The sequence below is a fragment of the Eucyclogobius newberryi genome, unplaced genomic scaffold (genome assembly GCF_026437365.1).
Source record: "Eucyclogobius newberryi isolate DKJ021-1_F unplaced genomic scaffold, fEucNew1.0.hap1 SCAF_8, whole genome shotgun sequence".
Lineage (NCBI taxonomy): Eukaryota > Metazoa > Chordata > Actinopteri > Gobiiformes > Gobiidae > Eucyclogobius > Eucyclogobius newberryi.
In genome coordinates this window covers 38,841,325-38,861,825 of record NW_027316500.1, presented here as the reverse complement: position 1 = coordinate 38,861,825, position 20,501 = coordinate 38,841,325, and the positions used below count along the sequence as shown (strand labels likewise).

The 20,501-nt window shown below is 45.7% G+C and overlaps 1 pseudogene; it reads left to right on the top strand.

The window, feature by feature from the left end:
• The first annotated feature begins 368 nt into the window (after window positions 1-368).
• Window positions 369-20,281, top strand: LOC140350840 (uncharacterized; annotated as a pseudogene).
• Window positions 20,282-20,501: the final 220 nt, after the last annotated feature.

Genomic DNA, 20,501 nt, shown 5'->3' with positions numbered 1-20,501 from the left:
GTCAGTGGTGAACGTGTTGACCTGTCTGATGTGGGGCCTGTCTGCCGATCAGCCCGATGTTGTGATATTTCAAAGGAAAAATCAACCTTTTGTACGCCGTTATCGTGTATTTCAGTAGCGAAGGCGAGCGAGGAACAGCTGACACGGGCGCCAATGGCATTTTAGTATTTTGATGACGCTGCTGGGCGTGTTTCCGTCCCAGAATGCAACACAAGAAGTTGGAACGTGGGCAGGTCAAATTGAACGGGAGTCCACACCACGATAGAGGACGCTATGACTGAGCATCAGGTTGGTGGCAGAGGCATCATTCTAGATACTCTACGCTTATTATCACCATAGCTCACTCTGCTTGTTGCTGAAGAGTGAAAATGAGCACGGACGGCTTCACCTTGTCAGTGACCCAGGCGGGCAAATTCTACTCGCTTTGGGACGATTCATTCGTAAAGAACAATGTGCTTTCCATACCTTTGGGAACACTGGTCTTCGGGTCAGGAAATTTCCCGGTTCGGGTGTAAAAATACAAGTAATAAGGGGAAAGAACAGCTGATGCGCTGCCGGTTTGTTCCTTTCCCAGAATCCGTGCCCAGTTATGATGTAAAAGCAGAATTCCACATCATGATGGAGGACGTTATGACTGAACAGAAGGTTGGTTGGTGGCAGGCACAAAGCATTCCTAACACTCCACACTCATTTTCACTTCAGCTCACTCTGCTTGACGTAGGTGGGCGAAAATGGGGACGGACCATTGCTCTGGAATTATTGAATCAGCAAGAACAATATGCTGAACATAACTTCGAGAACACTGGTCTTCGGGTCAGGAAAATTCCCGGTTCACGTCCTCAGTGATGGAGGACCGTTCCAGGTCACCTTTTGGAAGGAGCAGGCTTCTAAGTGTATGACCATATCAAAGTCACCCACCTGAAGCAGCGCCCTGCCAAAAAACTCTGTCAAAATAAATGATCCATGTACAGGGGACAGAAGTGAAGGTCATGGTTATAACCGATCTCCGAGACCCGCATCCGCATCTGTTGAACGCAGATGAGCGAAAAATATTTTTGTAGTTAACTTTAGGCACTGTGCAGAGTTCTCAGCCAATCAAAAGGCAAGTAGCTTCTAGGTGGGAGTTAACCTGAAATCTGGTCTCTTCTGGTCTCCTCCCACCAAGAATAGATCCGTGTTCGCCGCTCCCAGGAGCCAACGGGTGAATGAACTAAGTAGAGAATGACAATGGACATGTTAGAGTGTTTTTTGGAAGGGCCCATCCACGCCACAGATCAGAATCATTAGAACACCTCTTCAAGTGTCTACATGGTCGCGGTGCTCATTCACGGAGATCATACTATTTCATTGAATGTACGCACCTGCACAGACAGCGGTCCGCAACCTTTGACTTTATAGTGTCATACATTCTCTGGTTTAAATTCAGATTTTGATTCACTCTTTTTGAAGTGAAAGAGAAAACACTAAAATCGAGTTATCTTATTGATGCAGAAAAATGACAAAACTTTGTTAGACATTGTCACACACAAATTTGCTATTTTCAAATTCATATTTTACATGTTGCTTAAGTGATGTGCCAAATTTGATTGTTATATCCATGTAGATACACGCTCTAAATCTGAGGATATAAATGTTCAGAGTTGCTACCTTGCACAATATTTTTTTTGTATGGCAAATTTGAATCCTGATGATGATGATGATTATGTTCGTATGTGGCAATGTCTAACAAAGTTTTGTCATTTTTCTGCAACAATAAGATGGCAAATATTAGTCCATCAACGTGTCAAATGTGTTTTTACCCTCGTGTGCGGCCTTGACCTAGAAGAAGACGTGGTCCTTGAGTTGCAGGTGCGCAGAAAGCCGTGCACCGGAGCTTTTGTGTGAAGTAGTAAAACTAGTCCCCAAACATCATCAATCCTTGACATTAAAACACACCACACAAGCAGGTGGCAAATAAAGAATAGCCGTGGAGCTAACCTTAATGACACAAACACGATTTGAAGTAGACTCCTCCTTTTCCGGCTCTCCTCTCAGCCAACACCAGAGACACTCCCAAAATTCAAACTAGACCTTCGACCGACCGAAGAACGCACTTAAGTATTTATACATGTCTTATTACTTTATAAATTCATCTCAAACTGATTCTGCTTTTATTAATGGCCATCGGAAACATTTCAAACGTTACATTAATTCAAGCCACGGAACAAATGAATGTAGTAAAATGTTTGTAGCACAGGCAACATAAATTATAAATGTATTTATTGTTGTGATGTGTTCTCTGTAATTATTAATGACGTATAATTATTTTTACTTTTGCTCAGCTGCTCGTCAGCTGATGCGGGGTCGGGGGTTGATGTATTTAGGCGCAGGTGTGCGCGCGCTCGCGTCCTCTCTTGGGGACACACGGCGTCTCTCTTTTGGACACAGCAAGGCGACTGAGAGCCGGGGGACCAAGGACTATCGCGGACACCAGGCCAAACGCTTGTGAACTATAACCCGGATTTGGGAGCTGTGATCAAGTGCCTAGATTGTTGGACAGACCGGACCCAGAGCCGCAGACCGGTGAGAGTAGGGTTGCCAACCGTCCCGGATTGCCCGGGATGTCTTGAATTATGGGTGATTTTGATTTGTCCCGTCCGGGACAGCTCCAGTCCCGTATTCCAATCACAGCCTCGCCGGCCAATAATTGGCTACTGCAAACGCGCTACTCTCGAAGCTCCACTTCCTGGAATTACCGTGACAGACGCGCGGCTCAGCCAATCAGCGCGCAGCAGTCACACAGCGGCTGTTGCGCGCTGATCCGAGGTCAGATTGAATTGAAATACCTGTCCTGTCCTCGTTCTCTGATGCCACCGCCAGCTCAAGATCAAGTATTATTCATTTCAATAGAGGGAAACTGAAGGTAAAGCGCGTTTAAACCGAGGCGCACGGATTTTGAAGTTTAGCGTGAGGAGAAAAACCCAGCTGCTGCTGCGCACGGACAGGTGCACGGACAGGTGCACAGACAGGTGCACGGACAGGTAAGGAGAACTTGAGCTGATGTTGAACAGTGTGCTGAAAGGAAGCAAGAAATATCCATGGAAGAAGTAACTTAGATGGTGAGTCTTCTTTTGACTTTCTTTGTTAATTTAAAATTCTTATTTATGCCCCACACATAAGCTCATAGATTAGGGTCAGTATTTCTCAAACTAAGAATGATTTGTTTGTCATTTACTGCAGGCTCAGAGGAGGTCCATGAAACAGACGGAGAGTAAAGAGTGTAAGAAACAACAGAAACAGGTCAGGAGAGCAACACTAAAACAATTTATGTAGGAGAGATTGAGATAGTTGGCAACCCGAGGTGAGAGCGTTCCTCTTTTTTGTTTGCTCGGCGCAGCCGTGACGGCACGGACACGCGCACCGCTGCACGCTCCGCGGCATTCATATTTTTTACCTGGTTGCGGGATTTAATAAGTCTTTTTTTGGAGTACCTATCACAGAGGATTTACTTATTGACTTTGTGAGCTTTGGGGATAGTTATAGACGCTGGGAGCACCTGCGCCAAGGGCACAGACTGAGAGACTTAAAGGGGCCCTATACAAACTTTTCTGGGGATATTTTTTTATATCGTTTAAAGGGTTAAAATATAATTTGTTGGTGTTAAAAGTTGTGTCTATCTTTAATTTCATGTTTTAAATGCACATCACATCAAGGGTTTTTAAATGATCATAACCCAATATATTTATTTTGATTGGTAATTTCCCTTTGGGAGTGTTCCATGTTAGCTTAACAGCTTAAAGAAATGAATCAAATTAATGCTGTTTAATTTTAGATTTCAGTATTTCTATTGGTTTATCTGTCAAGTTCCACTTGTTTTAGTTAATACGGAGCTATTGCCGCCATTTACTTGCACGGGTCTCGCTAGGTACATTCAGGCGCCCGCCAAAATGGGCCGCAAATATCTATCTAAACCATTATCAAAACCATATCTAAAACCTGCGCAAAGAGCGCGTCAAGACGCTGCGTGCGGTGAGCGCGTGCAGTGAGCGAGCGCGTGCGGTGAGTGTGTGCGGTGAGTGTGTGCGGTGAGTGCGCGTGGAGCGTCAGCGCGCTCAAAGCGCCGGGCACGCTTCCTGCCAAGCGCGTTAAGGCTCGTACACACCGCGGCGGCCGAATCGCGCCCGACGCAGAAATTACGCATCGGAGATCGCGGATACAAGCGGTCGGAATGAGTTTCCTCCGCCGTGTGGCTGGGCGCTCCCTTAGAGATAAGGTGAGGAGCTCGGCCACACGGGGGGAGCTCGGAGTAGAGCCGCTGCTCCTCCACGTCGAGAGGAGCCAGCTGAGGTGGCTCGGGCACCTGTTCCGGAGCCTCCTGGGGAGGTGTTTCAGGCATGTCCCACCGGGAAGAGACCCCAGGGAAGACCCAGGACACGCTGGAGGGACTATGTCTCTCTGTGGCCTGGGAACGCCTCGGGATCCCCCCGGAGGAGTTGGAGGAAGTCTGGGAGTACCTGCTCAGACTGCTGCCCCCGCGACCCGGCCCCGGATAAAGCAGAAGAAAATGGATGGATGCATCGGAGGTGCGTTCTCGATGCCCCGGGCACGCGTAGAACATAAAACACAGGTGCGCGTCCGGCGCACCCGAGCTGTCTACGCACATGCGCAGTGGAGGTGTTGCCGCATGAGCAGTGGAGTTGTTGTCGGTGTGGCCTTTCATTGTGTAAAATGGCGGTAAAGTGTTGCTTTCACGTTTTTGGTTTTCAAAACCAAAGGCGCCGGGCTCGGCGGCGACGTGCCTGGGAACACCAGATACTGCAGAGGCGATCGGAGTTTGGTGAATTCCACCATTTGCTGCAGGAGCTGCGTCTCGACGATCAACGCTTTCAGTGCTACTTTCGTCTGTCCCGTCCCCAGTTAAACGACCTGTTGTCCCGCATTGGTGCGAGGATAACATACCAGGACACCAACTATAGGCGCTCGATTCCAGCTGCTGAGCGCCTGTCCATCTGTCTTCGGTCAGTAATTCATAAGATGTAATAATAGCAGAGTGTATTGTTAAACATACATAGCTAATAAAAGTAATCAGTCACTCCCAACATTTAAATCCCGCCTGAAAACATACCTCTTCACCCAATCCTATGACCTATGACCTGCCCCACCCCAAGCCTCCTCTTCCCCACTGTCTACACTTCTACCCCCTGTTACAGCCCCATCATTTTCTTTGGACTTCTTCTGTCTTGTTTATTTTATCTGTTCTTTTTTTTAGACTGTGTATATTATTGTGTATTGTACGTGCTGTTCCCCCTGTCTGCAAATACCCCCCCTTTTTATATATGTCAAAGCGTCTTTGGGTCATTGAAAAGCGCTATATAAATAAAAGGTATTATTATTATTATTAAAGAGTCCTGTAATAGTTATTATAAAGTCTTTATTGCTTGTTCTTGATAGATGTTCTTGGTATATTTGATAAAAGTACAAGTAAACTGTATTTAGGCTATATATAGTTATTTGTTTGTTTGGTTTTTATTCAGTTTTCTTGCCACTGGAGACTCCTACAGGACAATTGCCAGCAGCTTCAGGGTTGGTGTGTCCACAGTCTCCTCCATCGTCCCTGAAGTTGCAGCTGTCATCTGGGACTGTCTCGTGGCAGAATTCATGGCTGTCCCCACACAGAGGACTGGAGGTCCATTGCAGCAGAGTTCCAGAGCGGTGGAACTACCCTCTCTGCTGTGGAGCTGTGGACGGCAAACATGTTCGGCTGAAGGCCCCTCCCAACTCAGGATCCAGCTTCTTCAGCTACAAGGGGGATCACTCGCTGGTTCTCCTTGCTGTGATGCTCGGTATCGTTTCCGGGTAATCGATGTGGGGGGATACGGGAGGACGAGTGACGGGGGGATCTTGTCCAACTCAGCCTTTGGTCAGGCCCTGCGTGAAGGCACTCTCCAGCTGCCCCCTGACCAGAACCTGCCCGGGGCTGAAGGCAGAGGCCCACAGCCGCATGTTTTTGTGGCAGATGAAGCCTTCCCGCTGCAAAGACATCTGATGCCACCCTTTCCTGGACGTGGGCGCCTCCCCATTGAAGACCGGGTCTTCAACTACCGCCTCTCTCGGGCACGGCTGGTGGTTGAAGACGCCTTTGGGATCTGGACCTCACAGTGGAGGATGTTCCTGCGGCGCCTGGAAGTCCACCCTTAAGTTGTGGAGAAGTGTGTGAAGGCGACTTGTCTCCTCCACAATTTCATGCGGGCCACAGCGCCGGAGCATGTGCCTGGAGCGTGGGGAGCTGGAGCACAGGAGGAGCCACTTCCAGGTGTGGGGCGGATCGGGGCAAACAACGCTTCCAGAGAGGCCTTGAGGGTGAGGGAGGTGTTCAAGGCCCATTTCTCTGAAGAAGGAGCAGGGTTCGGGTCAGGTTCCCTGAGTGTCATATATATATATATATATATATATATATATATATATATATATATATATATATATATATATATATATATATATATATATATATATATATATATATATATATATATATATATATATATATATATATATATAACAAAGATAATCATTATAAAATAATGATCTCCTACCTACAAAGTAAGAACTGAAGGGACTATATGCTCCCAGTTACAGAACCACGCTAATTGAATTGTGAACTCTTGAATGGAGACTTGAACAGAGATTAGTGACCTCATTGTCCTCCCTCAAAACCCTATATTGTCAGATCATTTCCTAATTACCTTTCAGTTTATTCTTAAAGATCATCCAGCCCCACAAAATAAAGTTATAATGAAAAGGACAATATCTGAAAAATCTATCTCAAAATTCAAAGAAATAATAGAGCCAATATTCAGTATCATGTCATGTGATCATGTCATGTGATCATGTCATGTGATCACGTCATGTGATCATGTGATCCTGCTGAGAACAGCTTTAGTCCCAGTTTAAGTGATCAATGTGTCGACTTGACCATGAATTCTCTGAAGTCTGCTCTTGACGTTGTCGCGCTGTTAAAACAGAAGGTCATTAGGCCAAAGCGCGCCTCCCCATGGTACAACCAAGAACTGCGTTCACATAAACAAAGAGTTAGAAAGTTAGAGGGATTATTTCGTCGCTCTCACACCGAAGAATCCCTAAAAGCATGGAAAAGTTGCCTGCTGTCCTATAAGCAGGCTCTGCGTAAGGCCCAAATCAGATATTATTCAAATCTAATAGAAGTCAACAAAAGTAACACTAAATTCCTTTTCAGCACTGTAGCTAGGCTAACAAACTGTCACAGCGCAGTAGAGCCCTCACTCCCAGCTACACTCAGCTCTGATGATTTCCTCCTATTTTTTAACAATAAAATAAAAACAATCAGAGATAAATTAGATGAAATTACCCCCGCTATTAGCCCTGAACTAGCCCAAGCTGTAAATCTAACGTCCCATATAAATCCACCTGTAAACTTAGAAAGGTTCACAGCTGTTGATCAAGCAGAGATAACTTCAGCCATTATGTCCTCTAAAAGCTCAACTTGTGTCCTAGACCCCATTCCAAGCAGACTCCTCAAAGACATTCTCCCCCTAATTATAGACCCTATTCTTAATATAATAAATACTTCACTCCAAAGTGGCTATGTTCCACAGTCCTTCAAACATGCAGTCATTAAACCTCTTCTGAAAAAGCCTAATCTAGATCCCGACCTATTGGTAAACTACAGACCTATTTCAAATCTTCCCTTCGTCTCTAAAATCCTTGAAAAAGTTGTAGTAAAACAGCTTTGTCGCCACCTGCAGGACAATAACTTATTTGAAGTTTTCCAGTCAGGGTTCAGAGCCCACCACAGCACTGAAACTGCACTAGTTAAAGTCACAAATGATTTGTTATTAGCCGCTGACGATGGACTGGTCTCAATCCTGGTTCTGTTGGACCTCAGCGCAGCGTTTGACACCATTGACCACAACATTCTACTGCAGAGGTTAGAATGTGATGTAGGTGTTGGAGGAACAGCCCTCAGCTGGTTTAAATCCTATCTATCTGATAGGTACCAATTTGTTAATGTAAACCAGAGCTCCTCACCATGCTCTAAAGTAATTTACGGTGTGCCACAGGGTTCAGTACTCGGTCCAATTCTGTTTACTCTTTATATGCTGCTGTCTGGTCACATGATCAGGTCACATGACATTAACTTCCACTGCTATGCAGACGACACTCAGCTGTATTTATCAATGAAACCTGATCAGAGCGATCAAGTAGACAGACTTAGTGCTTGTGTGAAGGAGATAAAAACCTGGATGACACTAAACTACCTGCTTCTTAACCCTGAAAAAACCGAGGTCATTGTGCTTGGCCCTAAGCATCTACGAGACGCTCTATCTGAGCAGATAGTCACACTGGACAATGTCAGTGTAGCCTCCAGTTCTACTGTAAGAAACCTCAGAGTCTTATTTGACCAGGAGCTCTCATTTAAAGCTCATATAAATCAAGCTTGTAAAACAGCTTATTTCCATTTGCGCAACAAGAGCCAAAATCAGAAGAATCCTGCCTAAAAGTGATGCCGAAAAACTTATCCATGCATTTGTAACGACTAGATTAGACTACTGTAACTCCTGCTTGCAGCGTGTCCTAAAAGCTCCATAAAAAGCTTTCAACTGGTTCAAAATGCAGCAGCAAGATTACTAACAGGAACAAAAAGAAGAGAGCACATTACGCCGGTGCTGAAGTCTCTTCACTGGCTCCTGTCGAGTCCAGAATCAAATTCAAAATTCTACTCTTGACCTACAAAGCCATAAATGACATGGCCCCATCCTACCTCAAAGATGCTATAGAACCATATCATCCAAACAGAGCTCTTCACTCTCAGAATGCTGGCCTTCTGGTGGTGCCAAGAGTCTCTAAAAGTACTGTAGGAGGTAGAGCCTTCTGGTGGTGCCAAGAGTCTCTAAAAGTACTGTAGGAGGTAGAGCGTTTAGCTACCAAGCTCCTGTGTTATGGAATCAGCTCCCGACCCATGTTAAATATGCTGACACAGTCTCTTCATTTAAGTCCAGGCTTAAAACGTTCCTCTTTGAAATCGCTTATGGTCAGAGTAGTTAGGAACATAAACATAAACCCACAGCTTTAGCTACGCTGCCCTAGGAGTAACTATGCTGGGGGAAGTATGACAGCTTGAGCACTATCCTCTTCTTCTGACTACTTATGCTATCAAACAATATTTATTTTTTGATTCCACTTGCAAACTGTTCACCGCCTTCTTTTTCTTTCTCTCACTCCTGAGGACCTGTGGACCCAGATGTCCCTCCCCTGGTGAAGTGGTCCCTGCCCTGTGTGGACGGTCCCTCATCTGCCTGAAGAGTGGGTCCAGCTCGCCTCCGACGGTCCCTCTTCTGCCTGAAGAGTGGGTCCAGCTCGACTCAGACGGTCCCTCATCTGCCTGAAGAGTGGGTCCAGCTCGACTCAGACGGTCCCTCTTCTGCCTGAAGAGTGGGTCCAGCTCGCCTCTGACGGTCCCTCTTCTGCCTGAAGAGTGGGTCCAGCTCCAGTCTCCTCGTGTCCGTCTGTCCGTCTGTGAGAGTCGGATCTCTCCTTCACTGGAACTCCTCCAGGTTTCTACGCTTTTTTCCCAAAGAGGTTTTTTTGTAGTTTTTCCTGGCCGAGAAGGAGAGTCTAAGGACAGAGGACCCTGGGACATCGTCCCTCGCCACCACAGACATTGTCTGACTCCATCGCCACCACAGACATTGTTGATTCATTTCTCCCTGTGGCCCTCAGAGGCAACTGTTGTTGTGATTTTGGGCGTTACAAAAATAAATTGATTTGATTTGATTTGATTTGAGTTCAAAAGAGGGAATGTTGTAATTAATAAGCATTTAATATTCTCTGTCTGGGTCAAGGGTCGCACCTCACGACCATATTAGGAAAGAGCATGTCTGCGATGTCTCCGAGAGGTGGTCCCAGAAGATCCACCTTTTATGAATTTGTGAGAAGCCCCCAGCGCGCTTGGCCACACACACACACACACACACACACACACACACACACACACACACACACACACACACACACACACACACACACACACACTATGAATATTCTTTATAAAATGATATTTCTGATAACTGATGCATCCAACATTACTCTATTATTTCTTACTATATCTTATGAGTATTTGTATAATAATTTAATAGCTTTCTTTACCATTGGTAATACATGCTGACGCTTTAATAACATAATAATAATAATAATAATAAATAGATGAAGCTCTGTAGGCCTTTACTTCAAACACTAATGAATGAAAATGAAGCGTTAAACACACTGTTACTAAGAGGTCACACATTTCAAGAATAATTTATTTACAGACATATAGAACATTGGAACAACAGCAAAGAACAAAGTTATACATTTATAAAGTTATAAATACATAAATAATTATTCCTCCTTTTCTTTCTCTTCCTCCACAACAACATACGATACAATTTTATTGCCTGTGAGCAGAGCTTCAATGTTGAAGTGTCTGTCCCGCTCTCTCCAGCTCTCAGCATGGGGGCCCCTTTCTGTCACTCACAAGCATGGGGGCCCCTCTCCGTCACTCACAAGCATGGGGGCCCCTCTCCGTCACTCACAAGCATGGGGGCCCCTCTCCGTCACTCACAAGCATGGGGGCCCCTCTCCGTCACTCACAAGCATGGGGGCCCCTCTCCGTCACTCACAAGCATGGGGGCCCCTCTCCGTCACTCACAAGCATGGGGGCCCCTCTCCGTCACTCACAAGCATGGGGGCCCCTCTCCGTCACTCACAAGCATGGGGGCCCCTCTCCGTCACTCACAAGCATGGGGGCCCCTCTCCGTCACTCACAAGCATGGGGGCCCCTCTCCATCACTCACAAGCATGGGGGCCCCTCTCCATCACTCACAAGCATGGGGGCCCCTTTCCGTCACTCACAAGCATGGGGGCCCCTCTCCGTCACTCACAAGCATGGGGGCCCCTTTCCGTCACTCACAAGCATGGGGGCCCCTTTCCGTCACTCACAAGCATGGGGGCCCCTTTCCGTCACTCACAAGCATGGGGGCCCCTTTCTGTCACTCACAAGCATGGGGGCCCCTCTCCGTCACTCACAAGCATGGGGGCCCCTTTCCGTCACTCACAAGCATGGGGGCCCCTTTCTGTCACTCACAAGCATGGGGGCCCCTCTCCGTCACTCACAAGCATGGGGGCCCTCTCCGTCACTCACCAGCATGGGGGCCCCTCTCCGTCACTCACAAGCATGGGGGCCCCTCTCCGTCACTCACAAGCATGGGGGCCCTCTCCGTCACTCACCAGCATGGGGGCCCCTCTCCGTCACTCACAAGCATGGGGGCCCCTCTCCATCACTCACAAGCATGGGGGCCCCTCTCCGTGTGGACCCTTTGACTGTTATTTCCTCTCTGCTCCTTCCTTCCTCTCTCTGCTTCCTTCCTCCGATGTTTATTGGTAAATATGGAAATAATATGTTAATATACAATAAGTAGTTACAGGTAGAATTTACATTTGTTGACCTGGTTTATGGGTAATCTTTCACAGCACAAATAAACATTTGTTTGTTTAATGTTGCCCAAATTATGACAGAGATATGAACCATAAACCTCAATCAGACCCGTCTCCAGCTCAGTTCACATGATGGAGATTTTAGAACGTTGTGATGTCACGTGAACTCAACCTATTGATGACTTTCACACAATGTCTTATATTTATATAGAGCAAGAGCCACTTCTCTTTCATTGTTAATAATATAATGTTTTAATTTGAAACATACTAAGTAATCAAATGCTCATTTAATTTTACTCATTAATTTATATCACAAAGAACATACCCATGACAGCCGAAACAGCTTTATGGGGGCCCCCTTCCCCTTGGGTCCCCTTCCCCTTGGGTCCCCTTGGGTCCCTTTCCCCTTGGGTCCCCTTGGGTCCCCTTCCCCTTGGGTCCCCTTGGGTCCCCTTGGGCCCCCTTCCCCTTGGGTCCCCTTCCCCTTGGGTCCCCTTCCCCTTGGGTCCCCTTGGGCCCCCTTCCCCTTGGGTCCCCTTCCCCTTGGGTCCCCTTCCCCTTGGGTCCCCTTGGGTCCCCTTCCCCTTGGGTCCCCTTGGGTCCCCTTCCCCTTGACCATCTTTGTTGTGAAAATCTGCAAAAAGAAATATAGTAAATCTTCTGATGGTGAGGCAAGTTTATGTTCACAATTCATACACAAGGCAATGCAGAGTGCTTCACACAAAACAGTTTAAGACATAAAAGAGAAGAGAGTAAATAAAATCCTTTCAGTCAAACACAGCAAAACAAAACTGTTTTTATCTTAGATTTAAACATTGTCAGAGTAGAACCTGTCTCACATCTTCAGGAAGAATGTTCCAGATTTTAGCTGCATAAAACTGAAACACAGATTCTCCATGTTTAGTCCTGACTCTGGCACCAGCAGGAGGCCGCTCCATGTTTAGTCCTGACTCTGGCACCAGCAGGAGGCCGGTCCATGTTTAGTCCTGACTCTGGCACCAGCAGGAGGCCGGTCCATGTTTAGTCCTGACTCTGGCACCAGCAGGAGGCCGGTCCATGTTTAGTCCTGAATCTGGCACCAGCAGGAGGCCGGTCCATGTTTATTCCTGACTCTGGCACAAGCAGGAGGCCGGTCCATGTTTAGTCCTGACTCTGGCACCAGCAGGAGGCCGGTCCATGTTTAGTCCTGACTCTGGCACCAGCAGGAGGCCGGTCCATGTTTAGTCCTGACTCTGGCACCAGCAGGAGGCCGGTCCATGTTTAGTCCTGACTCTGGCACCAGCAGGAGGCCGGTCCATGTTTAGTCCTGACTCTGGCACCAGCAGGAGGCCGGTCCATGTTTAGTCCTGACTCTGGCACCAGCAGGAGGCCGGTCCATGTTTAGTCCTGACTCTGGCACCAGCAGGAGGTCGGTCCATGTTTAGTCCTGACTCTGGCACCAGCAGGAGGCCGCTCCATGTTTAGTCCTGACTCTGGCACCAGCAGGAGGCCGTTCCATGTTTAGTCCTGACTCTGGCACCAGCAGGAGGCCGGTCCATGTTTAGTCCTGACTCTGGCACCAGCAGGAGGCCGGTCCATGTTTAGTCCTGACTCTGGCACCAGCAGGAGGCCGGTCCATGTTTAGTCCTGACTTTGGCACCAGCAGGAGGCCGGTCCCTGAGGTCCTCAGTGTCTGAGATGGTTCATATGGCACTAACATGTCTGAGATGTACTTTGGTGCTAGGCCATGGAGAGACTTGTACACAAGCAGAGCTGCTTTAAAGTCTCTTCTCTGAGCCACAGGGGGCAGTGCAGAGACCTGAGAACAGGACTAATGTGATGGTACTTCCTGGTTCTAGTCAGGACTAATGTGATGGTACTTCCTGGTTCTAGTCAGGACTAATGTGATGGTACTTCCTGGTTCTAGTCAGGACTAATGTGATGGTACTTCCTGGTTCTAGTCAGGACTAATGTGATGGTACTTCCTGGTTCTAGTCAGGACTAATGTGATGGTACTTCCTGGTTCTAGTCAGGACTAATGTGATGGTACTTCCTGGTTCTGGTCAGGACTAATGTGATGGTACTTCCTGGTTCTAGTCAGGACCCGAGCAGCAGCGTTCTGGATGAACTGCAGCTGTTTTACAGCTCGTTTGGAGAGACCAGTGAGCGGCCGTTACAGTCTAATCTACTGGAGACAAACGCATGGATAAGTCTCTCCAAATCTGGTTTAGACAATATATTTTTGATTTTGGCAATGTTTTTTAGATGGTAAAAAGCTGCTTATGTCATTGATGTGATGTGTTAAAGTTCAAGTCTGAGTTCATTATTACCCCCAGATTTCTAATTTGGTTTGTAGGTTTTAGAGCGAGACTCTGGAGGTGACACTAACACTTTCTCTTTGTTTCTGTGGAACAAAACAATTATTTCAGTCTTGTCTGAGTTCAGCTGGAGAAAGTTGTTTTGCTCCACACACTGACTCTGGCACCAGCAGGAGGCCCTCTGGCACCAGCAGGAGGCCCTCTGGCACCAGCAGGAGGCCCTCTGGCACCAGCAGGAGGCACCAGCAGGAGGACGGTCCACACACTGATCTGTTGGATGCAGTGACAGAGTGAATCCACTGGTCCATATTCACCTGCAACAGTGAGACATAGATCTGACTGACGCATCATTGTGATAGGACATCAGCTGACCTAACAGCAGCATGTAGAGGTTGAACAGAAGGGGACCCAGGACTGACCCTTGGGGCACTCCACAGGTCAGGGGCATGTGGTCATGGAGGCATGATCTCATGGACAGTTTTGTCAGTTACTGGTGCAAAGTGAGTTAGCTCTAAGTGTCTTGGTGGTTTTAGGGTAATTTTTTGCATTGTGGGATTTATAGCATTTTTAATGCCCTGAACTTTGTCATTAAAGAATAATGCAAACTCATTACACTTGGATGTGGAAATGAGTTCTAACGGCAGCTGAGCTGGAGGGTTTGTTCATCTGTTACTGTGGCAACAGGACACGCCCGTTGTTACTGCAGCTTCCAATTATTTCAGAAAAATATCTTTCTCTAGTTCTACATAAGATTAGGTTGTAAATGTTCAGCTTCGCTTTGTAAATCTCTTTTTGAACCTGGAGATTTGACTTGCGCCGTTACTGTTGGGCCCTGCGGCACTCCCTTTTCTGTGCCCTGACCCAATCATCATTTCTCAATGGCAACTTCTGCTTATTTTTAACCATTTTAGCCTTTATAGGGGCGATGGTGTCCAGAACATTCAAAACACTCGATGTAACAGAGTTCAACAAATCATTTACATTAGAACATGAGACATTTTCAAAGTTTATCATTTCCATAAACAGTGCACCTGTGCCATCACTTATGTGTCTCCTCTGGTCAGCTGCAGGACCAGCCTCTGAACAGCTGCAGGACCAGCCGGTGGTTTGGGAGAAACAGACATGTCAAAGAAGACACAGAAATGATCAGACAGAGCAACATCGATCACATTAACATTTGAAATATTTACCCCCTTTGTAATTATGAGATCTAGAGTGTGCCCTCTGCTGTGGGTGGGGCCACTCTGCTGTGGGTGGGGCCACTCTGCTGTGGGTGGGGCCACTCTGCTGTGGGTGGGGCCTCTCACATGCTGAGTAAGACTGAAGGTTTCAAGGACAGCATCAAGCTCTTTAGCGTTTCTGTCACAAATATTATCCACATGCACATTGAAATCACCTGTAATGATCAAACCATCAAAGTCTGTGCATACGACTGAAACATCTCAGTAAAATCATCAATAAAACGTTTGCAGTGCTGGAGAGGCTTGTATAAAACAATGAAGCCAATGGATGGAGACTGTTTTAGCTTCATTTAAAAGGAGACGTACTCAAATGATGAAAACACCCCAAAAGACAACCTACGGGTGATTACTTAATCTCTAAAGATAGCACAGACTCCGCCCCCTTTTTTGTTTTCTCGTGTTTCAGATTCAAACTTAACGTTAGGTGGAGCAGATTCTATCAGAACTACATTTCCTGTGTTTTTGTCAAGCCATGTTTCAGTTAAAAACATAAAATCAAGATTATAAGAAGAAATACAATTATTAATTAAGAGAGATTTGTTACATAATGAATGAATCAAATTTCTCAGATCGGGCCTGACTCGCATTTTGTTTTCCCATCTGTGTGATGTGACTACAGAAATAGCACTAGGGGGGGGCTCTTTTTACATAGGGCCCCGGGTTGGTTTGATTTCTAATATGACAATAAGTCCCGGCAACGCTGAGACCCAGTGCATCCTAGCTATGGGAGATACCAGGTGAGAGGCGAGGGGGGATGGGTGGTGGAGCTTTTGTAGCCGAGGAGAGTTTGGGACCGGGTAAGAGGCGAGGGGGGATGAGTGGTGGGGCTTTTGTTGGTGTAGTCGGCTTGTGCGGGGAAGAGCTGATAAGTATTGACATAACCCTTGATCTTGCTGTATTGGGCGTGAGTGGAGCCATCTTAATGCCTGATTTGATCAGACATTCAAAATGGCTGGGAAGGCCCCTGGGTGAGGGTGGAGATGAGAAGGAGAATGAGGAATCTGTAGTGGGAGTAAATGTTGTAGGGGGAACCCAGGGCTGGACTGAAGGCAGGGGCGATGACAGGGATGTTGTCGAGCCTGTCACAGATGGGTCCAAGGCCTTTGAAGATTGTTGTGGTGCTGCTGCTGATGAGTCCTTTGCTGGAGGCGGTGGAGGTCAATGTGGAGCAGCTGGAGCTGAATCCTTTGCTGGTGGTGGTGGAGCGGCTGCTGATGAATCCTTTGGTGGAGGCTGTAGTTGTGGTGCTGTTGATGTTGAAACATTGGCTCGGTCTCTGGCTGATGGAGCAGGAATTCTTCTCTCATCCCTCTCTTCTCTAACTATCTGCTCAGGACCCTGTCCAGGCCCAGTCCAATGCCTCAGAGCGTGGAGCAGGTTCTCTGTCAGCACCCTCACTCCACCTCTGCACCCTCACTCTCTGCACCCTCACTCCACCTCTGCACCCTCACTCCACCTCTGCACTGCACCCTCACCCTCACTCCACCTCTGCACCCTCACTCCACCTCTGCATAGGTGGGGGCCCCTCTCGTTTCCAGAATAGATAGAAGTTCTCAATGTAGTGCAGTCCTCTAGGTGCACACTCTTTGGACAGCCATGTGTTCAGCTGAAGCAGCTAAACTTGTTTATCCTCCTGTCGATGTTTGGAAGAGGTCCACTTATGAATGTTTTGATTTCCACTTCATCAAGCACGTCGAATAACTTCAAGAAGTCTTTTTTCAAAACTTCAGTCTGCTCTCGCCGCATGTCCACTGCACCCACATGCACAATCAGCTGTTTAACTCCTCCATATTTAGCCAAAACATTTGGAAGGAGTGACGTTATCTCAGAAACAGTGGTGCTGGGAAAAGAATGTGTGTTTATCTTTTCATGCGTCACGTGACTTATTGCCCCGTCTCCAATCAAAACAATCTTTATGACCTTGGCTCTTGGCACAGATCCTCCTCGCTGTATTTTTCCTTTTTTTCTTTAATTCCGTCTCTGAAAGTGGTAAAAATCTGTTTGTGAGCTGTATTTTAGGTGACTTTACGTTATCTTTGTATCGTTTAGGCTTTGCACCAAGTTTGATCCAAGAAACAGCGTCTTTCTGGTTTTTAGTCAGTTTTGGAAACGTCACACAGTCACTGCGGTTTAGGTTGGAAGTAGCAGTTTTTCTTGTAAAAAGTGTGCTCTTCTTACCATCGGTTGACACAGGGATGGTGTTGTGAAGAACTTTTTCAGATTCCAAAACAAATGCGATCAACCACGGGTAAAACCACCACAAGTCGGCCCCGACCAAACTGAGATAAAGCGATAAAAACAATTTTTCAAATGTGTGATTTTCGTTTTTTTGCAGAATGTGCTAGTTGAAGTTATGAATGAGCCCCTGTGTGCTTCAGATAACACTATTGTGCTGTCTTTGGACCCTCATTACAGCTTCCACTTTGCACAGCAGGTACTAATAATAGTGCAATTATAGACAGTTACTGTATGAATAGACACAAATGTCTTAATCAAATGTCATATGTATTAATCTAATCTCCTTTCTCTCTCTCTGTCTACTACAGATACACTTTCCGTCGAACCCTCTGCAGCCGGGGCCAATGTATTTCTCCACTAAAATGTGGCCTTTTTGGTGTCTCCAGTGAAGGGATGCAGAAGCTGGTCAATTTCCTGATTGTCCAGGGTTGACACTTTGGAAGACATAGCTGAGGTTAGTTTATATTATTTGACTACTGTAATGTGTAAACATTAGCCTGGTAAAACTTCAGTGCTGCTCTCTGCTTAAGATATGTTTCTTCTGTTCTCATTTTTTTTACATTTTCTCCCTTGTCATCAGGGAGTGGAAAACAGCTCTCCTGAGTCTCACCTCAATATCCCACAGCTTGTTGGAACGGCGGATGGCAAAGTGTTTGTCAAGAACTTGGACTGGCAGAAGCATCTGAGTCCCTTCTTCAGACGGCTTCCAAAGATCAAGAGTTATCAGCACTTCACGTATTTAGATTGAAACTCTCACATTGTGTTAAAAAAAAGTTGAGTGTTTTATGTGAAATAGTTAGCCATTTCTTAAATGTCCTGTTATTTGTTTACAGCTTTGATGCCAAGAGACCAGGTGTGGCGTTTGCAAAAAGTCACTGTGAAGCAGAACTAAGAAGTATTCAAGTATGTACATTTTGGAATTAAAAAAAAGAAAAAAAGGAATATTGTGAAAAAAATGTGTAAGCTGCTTGTAAATTACTGAAACGATTGGGAAAAATACTTGTAAAAGCATAAAAGTTTGTAAAACTTTTTAAATGTTTTATTTTGGAGTCTCTAAAACATAATTTGAAAGTACTTTATATTGGAAAATCACCAAAAAGTTGAATGTTTGAAAGTGGTTTCATTTGTATAAAACAAAAATAATTTGAAAGCTGTTTTTTATATGGGAAATGTTCCAGTGAAAAAGTCTAGACTCGAAATACTGACTTGGAATTAATGTAATTTGTCTCTTTGAAACTGTACTGGAAATGCTTTTGCTTCAAGATGAGGTATTTTAAAGAAACTTACTGGGTTATTTTGTTCTGCAGGTGCTATACAGTACAGAGTCTGTGACACAACACTTCATCTGAAATGTCAAGAGGCTGAAGACAGGACTCAAAAGCGACTCCTCCAGTGTGGTCATCTTTGTTTTGTGTTTCATCATGATCAACATTATGGGACTCAGTTTCCATCTCATTGTCTCATCTTTATCTGATTCAGAGTTCATTTCGATGTCATCCTGATCCTTTGAGACAAGTTCACCATCACACAATGCATCCTTTTCAAAATCATATATTTCCATGAGATCTGCCTCATCAAAATCACCATCTTCATCTCATCATCGCTGTCAGTGTCACTGATGTGGAAATGTTTTGGCAATCAGGTTAAAATCAGGGCAAAATGTAAACTTATTGTGCATTTTATTTCTCATGAGAAACTTGTGTTTAAGTCTGAAAGCATTGTCTTTTGCTGACCCTAATGTATGAAATACAAATAACATACAAATACAATAAAAACATTTGAATTAGGTTCATGATAGATAAATAGTAATTTTGTACATTTTCTGGTGAAAAGTGTTAAAAACTAGACATAATTGGAGAAAAAATATGATTGTGATACATTTATTGTTTTCCTGTGCTTCTGCTAAACATTTCTGTGTTGTAGACTTTGTTTGAGTGCTGGTTTTAGGACTCGGTAGATCTCTGAGCTCCCTGGCTTAGAGATGGTCTGGTGGTCTTCTTACACGTGCACTCTCCAGGGTCCTGTTTGGTGACACACACGCTTACATTGCTTTTTTCAGGTGGGCTGGGTGTTCCCCAGTCCAAGAGAGGGAGGTTGGTTTATGAGGTTATAGGTTGGTTTATGTGGTTAGTTTATGCAGTCATAGTTTTAAAAGGATTTAGAGACATGCCCACCTGGAGGGGCCATGCCCATCTGAACGACTGCATCACTCTGTACACTGTATATTTGTATTCTTATAGCTTTTGTATTTTTTAGTTCCAAGTAAGTTCACTTTACATTAGTTACTATCTTGAATACTTTGTAATACCCTGTCTAAAATGCCTTTTTATATTGTGAAATCTAAAGGCGGAGCCACAGGTCCCTCCCTATTAAAGGAGGCCTACACACCTGTTGGCTTGATTGCACCTTGAGGAAGGCCACGTTAAGGCTGAAACGTGTTGGTGCGTATTTTAAACCTACAGCCATGTTCCAATAAAGGCTTTTTAATTATTTATCTAAAACAGAATGCCTTAGTTTCTTGTCTGCCACATTTTATACCCACATAGACAACTTTCTTTTTCCTTGCAACGAATCACCCCTCTCCAACAGATCAACGTTTGGGTGGTCAGACGTGGGTCCATGTCCTCCTACAACGTGTTTTGAACAGATGTAGCTGCTCCTCCTAGTTTTCCCGACGTGGAAATGTTCTTTTGGTCTGCCACGCCCGTATCCACAAGAGACATTTGTCCCTTTTCCTCGTCGGCTTCGGGAAAGTTATGAACCAAACGCCCGTCATTTCAGGTTTATCGTAGCGAGAATCACTTTGACACGTTCCACAGCAGCAGAGTTTGTGCTAAACGTCTTTGTGGAACAAATGAGTCGATTCTGGGTCGTAATAATCCGTTTTGACCGTCGCTTTATGACGTGTTTTCAATGGGAATTGAGCCTCGCAGTTTACATTGTCTGACTTCCGGGTACGCGCTGTTGGCGCGGTGATGTCACATGGCTATTTTTAGCTCGGCCGTGGAGCGCTATTGAGCACCTGTTTTAATTTGACCATTTCCTGGACTTTCAAGTACCCATGCAGCGCTCCTCATTTCTATTTTTCTTTTCTATTAAGCGCCAGTTGGAGACACAGTTATTCACGACTGAGGAGAAACTGGACGAGTGTCGCAAGAAGCTCAAGTCAGAGCGACGCAAGACCCGCCGATGACAGAGGCTTCTGAGGTCATCAAAGAGCTGAAAGAAAAAAGCCTTG